At 45.1% G+C, this 8,827-nt stretch overlaps 1 protein-coding gene across 1 annotated transcript in view; it reads left to right on the forward strand.

Annotated features, from left to right (window-relative positions):
• Nucleotides 1-8,827, forward strand: part of CUX1 (cut-like homeobox 1) — a 110,292-nt gene that overhangs the window by 40,610 nt on the left and 60,855 nt on the right. The window lies entirely within an intron of this gene.

Here is an 8,827-nt window from a genome sequence, read left to right on the forward strand (position 1 = left end):
GAAGCGTCTGTCCCGTGTTCCCTCGCCGTGCACAAGCTCCCAAGAAAATGGCACAGTCATAGAGAACTTTTTAAAATGAAAAGTTTTTAAAAACCCAAACCCAGCACCCAAAGTGCTCTTCTGGTCCAGCCTATACTTTGAGTGACCGTTTGAGGTGATGAAGGAGGTGTGTATGGACATGCAGGACTCACAGATGATATACACAATGGGTGATGGTTTCACAGAGGGAGACCTCAACCAGGCATTTGCTTATCAGCTTCCTTAATCCATCTGTCAGGCAACCTCAGAGATTACAGATCTTAAGTCTCTCAGGTGGTGGTTCTATAATCCAATCTGTACTTACCAAAGAGCAGTTGCTTCTCCTTCCCCACCGTGCGGTCCGGCTGCAGACCTTGTGCTGCCGGCAGGGCTTGTGGAGCCGCACCGTGAGCCAGACCAGGTCACTGATCCCCTTGAAAACTAACCTCCCCTCCAGCTAGCTGCTCTTTGGATTTGTCCTCTTTCTGTTGGTAGATCAGCTCACAGCCCCGCGCTCCCCTGGGGCAGCTGACAGCACAGCAGCACGCAGGGAGGGATCTGCAGGTGTGGGTGAGGGTAAGGGTAGGGTTGTCCCTTTTAGATGAGTTACCTAGTCATGATCTTAGCCTCCGTCTTCCATGGCCTGTGGCCATGGTCTTGTTACGTAAAACTGGATAATCACATCAAGTGTATTGTCCTTTGCATTAGTTACCATAGAATCATGGAATGGTTTGGGTTGGAAGGGACCTTTAAAGGTCATCTAGTCCAACACTCCTGCGGTGATCAGGGACACCTTCAACTGGATCATAGAATCACAGAACGGTTTGGGTTGGAAGGAACCTTAAAGCCCATCTAGTACCAACCCCCCTGCCATGGGCAGGGACACCTTCCACTAGACCAGGTTGCTCCAAGCCTCATCCAGCCTGGCCTTGGACACTTCCAGGGATGGGGCTTCTCCCACCTCTCTGGGCAACCTCTGCCAGTGTCTCACCACCCTCAGTGTGAAAAATTTCTTCCTTGTACCTAGTCTAAATCTCCCCTCTTTTAGCTTAAAACCATTACCCCTTGTCCTGTTGCTACAGGCCCTGCTAAAAGGTCCGTCCCCATCTTTGTTGCAGGCCCCCTTTACGTACCACAATAAGGCCACAATGAGGCCTCCCCACAGCCTCCTCTTCTCCAGGCTGGACAACCCCAACTCTCCCAACCTTTCCACTTATTGATTGATAGATTTATAAATTGAAAAGCTACTAAGGAAGCACGAGGCAGATCTGTAAGTTTTTGGGTTGATTATTTAGTCAGTAAAGGAAAATTGGGGTTTGCACAGTGGGTTTTGAGTTCTGTCAAAGAACTTTTGTAGACAGCATTAAATATTTATGAAAGTGCTAGTAATTATTTGAAAATCTGTAGACTTTTTAGAAATGGTGTAGGTGTTAAAGATGTTTTGGTAGAATTATTTTGTGATTTTTGTCAAGGCAGTACGTTTTGCAAAGTTGTAGCAAAACCCAGTAGGTTTTTTCTTTTCTCAGAGTAGGAAGGTGGTTGTAGTTAAAGAATGGGTATTTCTGATTTCCTCATTGCCATACTAAAATGGAATATATCCATGTATATAGAAATACTAAAGATATTTTCCTATCTAACTGGAACAAACCTGTAATGTGGGTTTTTTTAATTGGGATTTTTTTTTAATATGTCAAAATTTGTAACCGGTTATGTGCGTAACCGTTAGTTTGGCTGTAATTCAGCAAACCCTGAATCTGCATGTAAACATCAGCATGCAATTCATCTGAGCTGTGGTAAAGCCCGAAGAGGTGATTCTGTCTCCCCTTCCCCATCTCCCCCTCCTCTGCTTCCCCTGCCAGCTGCTGGGGTCCTGTCCCCTCCCTGGCAGCAGCTTTCGCAGCTGGGGCACCCTTCATTGAGTCCCTTGAGCTCAGTGACTCCACAGGAAGGTGTGAATTCTGGATGAAGGGACCAGGTTCGTTTTCTGTGGGTTTAGCAAGGTGACACGGCTCGACAAGACATGGGAGAAGCAGCAGCGCCAGGGAGAGGGAGGCAAGGGGAGCCTGTGGCCTCGGAGGAGACGGGGAAGGGAAAGTTCACCAGTGCAGGAGCAGCTCCACTGGTTTGCTGAACCATGCCCATAGTCTGGGTCTTGTGTGATGCTTTACCTTTGTAAAACGTTTCTATACGTTACAACTTTGTAGCAGCAATTCATGTATTTTACCTCTTCATAGCTGAAAAAAAAAAAGGAAGGAATTAAATCCATTGCACAGGCCAGAAAGTGAGTTTGCATCAGGCTGAAGTGTTACAATTGCAGAAACAAGTACTTAACATAATTACGTATTTAATAGTTAAATTAACATTTCCTTTTACCATTTCAGTAAGTACTTATTCCCCATTATTAAGGCTACCTTTAAAGAGTAATGCTCAGCTTGACTCCGACTTTGAGGATAGACTGCCTTGCTGATTTTGATGTGATGTTTTGCTGCTCTAGAATTAACACTGACCCAAATGACTGGGATTCAGAGCAGAAATTTGCAGAACAGCAAAATGTTTCCACTGGAAATTTGAAATATATTGGCTGTAAAATTTCAAATGTCTGATTTTTCTTCCAAAATCCCTGTCTCAGTTACTGCCCTTTTTAAATCCGGTGCTGGCATTTCTGAACTTCCCTTGCTTTATGTGAAGACACTTCTCTGGCTCTTAAGAGGTGGGAAGTGCCATTTCCCTCACCAGTTCTGCAGTGTCGAGAGGTGAATGACGTTGACGCAGGTGTCTGTATTCTGGGTGATGGAAGCCGTGGGGACAGAGCTGATGTCACTCCCACCTTCGTGTCCTGCTGGGTGTAGCCTGGCAGCAGCGTGGGACCATCCTTTTTACTCTTCAGACCCCATCCCCTCTCTTCTCCCACTGTTTTTAGTTCATTTAGATCCTCAAATTGTTTCATGCAGGAGCTTCCTGGGCTTGTTTGTGTGCTATCGTCCCCAGAAGAAATTACTAGCTCACAGAAATAATTGCCTTTAAATACCAGTGAGCTTTGCAATTTTCTGCTTAGTAAGAAGAAGGAGTAGTGACCACAAAGCTTGGTTCCTCTCCATTGTGTCATTCGCTCAAGGTACACACTGATTTCTGCTCCAAATCTTAACCAGCGAGAGAGATGAGTCCCTCACTCGAGTGGGGCAGGCTGGGGTGGGGGTCTGAAGCCCGCTGCTGGCTTTAGCAGTAAGATGCGACTGCACCACCTGCAAGGCAGCGGCAGTGGGGAGGTTGTACGGCCCCTATGGCTTGGGCATGGAAAGGGCTGAAGTCAAAACGCAACAGGAATTGCTTATTTTCACTTCACTAACCCGCCAGCTCGATAACAAAAATAACCCAGGAGCTCACCCTCGCATTTCCATGCAGATTTAATAATCCTGCAGTTTGGGGAAGGGACTCGTTTTATTAAGATTTCATTTTGCACAATAAATCACTGCATATTTTCTGATATGCTACGAAGTATAATAATAAATAATTAAAACTAAACTACCCTTACTTGTCAAAATAAATGATTTATCATAGTTTGGGATATAGCATCTTTGAATTTTTTATTGTTTGATTCCCAGAATATTATAATTTCCAATCAGTGAAGTTAATGAAGCTCCAGTGTACTTTACTGCGTTTGCACGTTACGGGTTTTTGTATTTTGCAAAAATATTTATGGTTAGCACTTTTATGTACCATTTCAAGTTTACACCTTTCTCATATTTATGGCAGTAAATCACAGAATTTTGGGATGACAAATTTATTCAAACGAATTACCCTTCTGGTTTCTATACTTCATCTAGCAACCTGGAATCGCCCAGTTGTGCATGAGAAAATCAGAGGTTTTTGTCCTATGCTGTGGAAACAAAAATACTTTGGAGTGTTAAATTTTGGGGTTACAAAGTCTAATGGGCTTTGTATTTTGGGTTTCCTGGGAAAAAAAAAAAAGTGCTTTTTCACTTCTAAAAGAAAAAGAGAAGAACTTCTCTTAAGGATGGTAGATCTGGAGTTAGTGTATTTTAATCTTGAGGAGAAGGAAATAGATTGGAAAACTAGACTCAGGTACAGGGATCCTTAGATTTTGGAAATAATAACAGAAAGAGAGCATGGGACATGTTTTTGGTGGACAATGTTATGAAAGCTATAGAATAAGATATTTTTTTTTCATCTGTGTCCGTTTGGAAAAGCAAAGAGTTTCCATTGGTTTTCTTTCCAACTTCACAGTGCTGATAGCGCTCCCAGATTTCTACTTCTTATTTTTTATGGGGAAAGAAATCAAACAGAAAGAAACTTCCGTTATTGATACAACAAGAACAGCTGCTCTTTTTAAAATACATAACCATTAACTAAAGAATCTAGATGGGATCACTCCCATTTATTCCACGGATATGTAGTGTTAAAGTTCTGTAGAGGGTGTGTTACTGAGTTTAAGCATTTTTTTGAGCCAAACTACCACTAAAACACATAGAACAGGGTCTGCTGTAGAAGTAGAAAAGGGCATTTTAGCAGACATGATCTTTTCAAGATTATTTTTTGTTGTTGCATTGAGTATGGTATTTTCCTATCTCTAACAAATCACGCTGGAAAATGGTTTGAAAAGATATTCCCACTAAGTGAGATTGCTATAAAATATGTATGTTTTTGAGCAGCAGATGGAATAAAATCTCCTCTTTCACTTAGCAACACAAATGCCCCCCAGTCTAGGTGGTACAAGTGCTGTGCGGGAGGGTTTTGCTGTGACCCACCGGCGGTGGGAAAAGCAGTGACAAGGCAGGCCTTGGGTTTATGTTTCCAGCAGAGCAGGGTATTCATCTCGACATGACTCCTTCGTCCGCACCAAGGCTAACCGATGCTGCCAGGTATTTGCCGTTTGTTTCCAACTCCCTTTGGAGTGGCCAAGATCCTCTGCTACCGTGGCGTGCCATAGCCCCCCCACATTCAGCCAACTTAGGCCGGTTTATGGCAGATGAGGCCATTCGCTTCATCCTGTCATTCCAGTGTCTGTAAAATGGGAATAATAACATTGTCTTTATAAAGCGCGTTGAGATCATTGCATGGAGAAATGCTGTATAAAGGCAAAATATGGTTAATATGATTTTCATACGAACACAGGGGTTTCCTGTAAATGCTCGGCTTTCAGTTGGGAATACATTCACCTGGCAGCCTTTCAGTGCGCAAAGGCAAGTGCAATAGCCCGAAGACCAGAACGAGAACAACCCAACCTCTTCTGATGGAGTTGTTTTCTGCTTTCCCTGTCGCTCTCCACTGCTGGAAAAAAATAGGTGCCAGGGCCCTGAAGAGTCTTCCATGTGTCACATTTTCTGACAACCTTGCTGTTGTTCTGTGAAGGCTAGGGCCGTGTAAAGGTTTTCAAATAAATTTTTGTATCTCAAAAGTGAGTCAGTTAAAGCACATTGAACCAGTGGGCTTTAATTGATTTCGTACTCCAAGAAACACAGCCTTTGCGCCAGCTTGTGGGTAAGAACGTCAGCTTCACGCGCTTAAAACCGAGCGTGGTGATTACTGCAATAACGGGGCTCATTAACTTCAGCAGAATTACTTGGGATAATATACACTCCCAGCCCATAGGAAGATTTTGCCACGTATAGCCCTGAATTCAGTGTGTAATAAGGAAATATAGTTCGGCTGGTGGAACTTTAAGGGAAAGATTATACTTTTTTGCTTCTAAGTATCTAATTTTGCTATTCATACCACTGGTCTTTGATCAAATTAACATTTGACTGTAAGTGGAAGAGCACGCAGTTCATACTATTCATTATCTTGTCAGGAAACAATGAGAATAATTTCAGCTGGATATATTGTGTAAGGCGTTTTTAACCGGAAAGCACACGGCAGCATCGCGATCGTGCCCTACTGGCTCCACTGGGAGCACTACACTGTGTATGGGGGAGAATGAAAGGATTCGGAAATATTTTGTTACCAGGGAGGTAGCTCTATGTTAAAAAACCAGCAGTATGGAAATCAGGAGGAACTGTATGACTGAGCTATCCAGAAACATAGCATTTTTAGGCACAGCTGGATTTGCATGATCTCTATCAAGTCTGTCACTGGTCATGGTGGATTTTTTAGGCTGCGCGTTGTAGATTGGAAGTAAGAAACCCAGAGTTTTCGTGCTGCCTGATGAAAAGCAACTGTGCGGTGGCGTACATCCTTCTTAGCCAAAGTGGGATGGTTTCACACAAAGAGATGGTTGCGTGAACTTTCCAGTGGCTCCGAGTTGTGCAAGATGGCTAGGTTTTAGCCGTTTTCCATACTGGGCGTCTGTCTCTGGCTGCACTCTCTTTTCTTATTTCAGGAAAAAAATTTTCAACCATTTCTAAGAACAAGATTAGGAAAAATCATCCCGTTTTCCCCATGTTACGAGTTGTTCTCGCCGTTTGGGTGAGGAGCCTGCTGTGCCCGTGTTTAAGAGAAGGGGCCTGGCACTTGATGAGGGAGTTGGCCTTTTTCTCAGGGCTGTATCTTCTGTTGCTTCAAGTAGCAAAGTAAAATACAGAGGAAAAAAAAAAAAAAAAAGGCCAAAGTTGGCCCAGCCTATAAGCGTCTGGGTAAAAGCCGAGTTCACACAAACTCAACAGAGTCTGGTTTGAATTTGTCGGCTTTGATGTCCGTGCCTGTCGCAGGCACGCCGCAGTCTATGGCTGCGCTGGCGGGGTGAACGCTCACCAGCCGGGTTTTTCTCCTCCTGCTCGCGCGGCGAGGTTCGGTGCCACCCTGACGGGAGGAGAGAGGGTCCCTGGGCTGCCCCCGCTGCGGCGGGGAGGCGGTCAGCGGCGGCGTGAGAGCGGGAAGGGCAGAGGGGCTTCGTGGTGGGGAGGCAGGGAGGAGAGGGTTCGGGACGGGGCTGCGGCGAGGACACTTGGAGAAGAAGCAACGCGGAAAAGAGGAAGGAGGAAATCGTGGGGGTAAGACTGATTCTGGGAGTTTGTGGGTATTCGTTAGGTCGTGCGAGGTACGAGACAGAAGCGGAGAATGAATTGGGAAGGGAGGATGAAGTAGGAGTTTGAAAGGGGTGGAGAGGGGTGGGAGTCAGAGCAGCAAACGCAGAGGGTTTTGCAGGGGAGCAGCGCCGCAGCCGCTCTGCGAGGTCCTGGCGCGGCGAGTGGGTGAGAAATGCCACCGAAAACGGTGGTGGGTGACAGCGCCGTGCAGACCCCCCGAATGGCGATGTGCTGGGGGCTTGCAGCACCCCTATGGCTCAAAACGGGGGTCTGAACCCAGGGCACAGCCCCTGAGGAAGCGATTAATCCTATCCACAGAGCCCGGTGGGATGACTTTGCAGTTAATAAGCCGCAGATGTCGCACACGGAACAAGGAGGACAGAGCAAAATATTACTTCACCAGGCAATATCCACCCTGGGAGTTGAATGAAGGGGTTGGGGGGGGGTCTCATCAGAGGAAAGCAATAGGGTGTTGCTGTGGGGCCCGCAGCCCGGCGCACGGGATGGCCAAACAGACCCGTGGCTGTGGCTTTTCAGAACTTCCAAGCGCTCGATTTTGAAACTGTACCATTCTTTTAACAGTTTTTTGTGTGCAATTTATAATTTATATTGCGATAGCACCCAAAAGTGCTTTTCAGACACTGAACGCATCTATAATTCTGGCTCTAAAAAGCTTCCATTCTGGGAAAGAAAAAAAAGGAGAAAAATTGACAAGTGTTTCCCAAACAGAACGGCCCAAAGTTTCTGTTGATGTATTTTTAACAATGCATAGTATGAAATCTTGTCTGATATTATTCAGGGTATTACAACAGGTGGCGTGAATTGGCTGGGGAGGCTGTGCAGAGAGGGCAGCTGACAGCTCACTGTGTATGCAGATGGAACATCTAGGAGGAATATCCTCTGCGGTTTGCTTGCATGCAGGCTGAGTAGATGCTCAGACCGATGCTGCTGTGAATGGAAGCCATCAGCAGAATCGCTTAGGGCTGCAAACCCCATTACTTATACAGCAGCGGATGCAAGAGCGAGTGCCGCGGTGTAGTAACTTGTCCTGCTTTGCTGGGGTTGTTTAGCAGTTATTAGATCCGTGTATGTACATCCACATCTAATGAAGTGCGAGGAAATAATTTATCTCAACCTGTATTGTTTGGGTTTTTTTATCCTGATATTATCCAGCTGCATAAACAGCGTAAACTTTCTCTTTTTGTGCCTTTTTAATGCTGCTGCTGCTTTTTCATGCACAGAATAGGTGGTGTCCCACCCTCTGATTGTTAGAGCCATGCTACTGTACTTTTTACAATTACATTTTAATTACAACTGTAGAACCTCTGCAAAATCATTTAATAGAGCGTTGTGAGCAAATAGCGCAGCTGATGCGTTTAGTATTTGATTGCCGTTCGTTTGGTGATTGATTAAACATGCAGACGGTTTCTGCTTTGACTGGTAGGTCAGAGACGGTGCCACACGCTGGGCTGGAGGTTTCATATTCCCTGTTTTAGGTGACTTGGGTTTTCAAAAGCATTAGCTGAAAAAAACCAGGGAGTCCGGCACACAGAAATACGGCAGTTTTGGTGGCTTGAAAAATGAATTTATTATTCACTAAAGGAAGGGACTCATGAGTGTAAAAGTTGGTCAAGGAAAGTTCTGACCTCGATTGGTGGCAGGGAGAGCTGGTGATGTGTCTTGGAAGCGGAGATAGCAAATTATCATAGCTGTTTTCTGCTCAAAGTGCAGCACAGTTGGCAAGGAGCAGCCCAGGTGAAAAGCAGTCGTTACTCAAGGAGGTAAGCAATGTGGTTTCATTAAAAAAAAAAAAGACTTTACCAAAA

Source organism: Eurypyga helias, unplaced genomic scaffold, assembly GCF_000690775.1.
Source record: "Eurypyga helias isolate BGI_N326 unplaced genomic scaffold, ASM69077v1 scaffold3499, whole genome shotgun sequence".
NCBI classification, from domain to species: domain Eukaryota; kingdom Metazoa; phylum Chordata; class Aves; order Eurypygiformes; family Eurypygidae; genus Eurypyga; species Eurypyga helias.